This window comes from Schistosoma mansoni, chromosome 4 (assembly GCF_000237925.1).
Source record: "Schistosoma mansoni strain Puerto Rico chromosome 4, complete genome".
NCBI lineage: Eukaryota > Metazoa > Platyhelminthes > Trematoda > Strigeidida > Schistosomatidae > Schistosoma > Schistosoma mansoni.
In genome coordinates, this window is record NC_031498.1 from 22975366 (window position 1) to 22976731 (window position 1366).

Genomic DNA, 1366 nt, shown 5'->3' on the forward strand with positions numbered 1-1366 from the left:
TATCCAATGGTGTTTACGTCTAACTCCAACCAATCCACAATAGGACGAAACGGCTGTCCAGTGCTTCCAGGTTTTCCATGGTGGTCTAGCTTCAATTGACTCACGCTTGCAAACTATGAAAATACTAAATCTCCAGAAAACTCTTTCTGATAATCTGATATTTATTAAATGTGAATATTTATCTACTTGTTTACATATTTCGTAATACTCAAACAACTAGATTATGGTCATTTTATGGAATAACTATGAAATATTTATCTAGACATCGAACTTATTTATTTTTTGGATCAGTCATGCGATTTATAGTAACTGCTGAAATGATAATATCAAATTCTGAAATCTAAAAATGATAATGGATAAATTCAGGGATAACTTGAATAGTTATAATATTAAATATACTCAAATAATTAGGGAAACAAGTGGGTACAACAATGATAAGTTGAATTGAACTATAATAAAAATGATTAGGAACTGAACTAAAGTGTTGTTGGAATAATATTAAACTCTACTCTGAATTGAACTGACTAGTAAATTTGTTGACTTTGTAATAACTCTTCAAAGAAATGAAATAACACTGAACTCGATTGAACTGATCAAATCATAACTGAACTGTCGTCGTGAACTGATAGTCTAACACTGATCGGCTGACGATTACAATAAAAAAAATTCGTACCGATATTTTTTAGATTAGGGGTTAAATTAACTCGCAAAGTCACCTATAGTAATACAAACCATAAATGAACGGCTTTTAAGTATTCTACGCATGATTCTCTTTATCGTCTTGAAAACAGAAAGGTCAGAAGGTTTTCAAACTGCTGAATCTCTGTATTTAAGTACTAAAATAATAAGTAAATAAATTTGTCTTACTTCTGGATCGGGTTGCATTGGCACCTGAACTAATGATAGGGAGTGAAGTAGTTGAGTGTGTTGACCGCTTCACTTATCTTGGGAGTCACATCAGCCCTTATGGTCTGATGTGCGACGAAATCTCAGCACGGATACAGAAGGCTCGTCTAGCTTTCGCCAACTTGCGTCATTTATGTCGTAGGCGAGATATTGGTCTAGCAACAAAAGGACGGGTTTACTGTGCAGCAGTTCGTTCCGTCCTACTTTATGATTGTGAAACATGACCGGTAAGAGTAGAGGATATTCTTAGGCTACTAGTATTCGATCATAGGTGTCTTTGAAGCATTGTTCGTATATCGTGGGACCACCGGGTAAGTAATGCAGTTGTTAGGAAATGGGTACTAGTTATGGATGGTAACTTCATCAGTGGAGCTTCATCAGTTGAGATGGCTGGGACACGTGTTACGTATGGCCAACAACCGAATGCCTCGGCGTGCAATGTTTTATGGTGTAGAAGTAG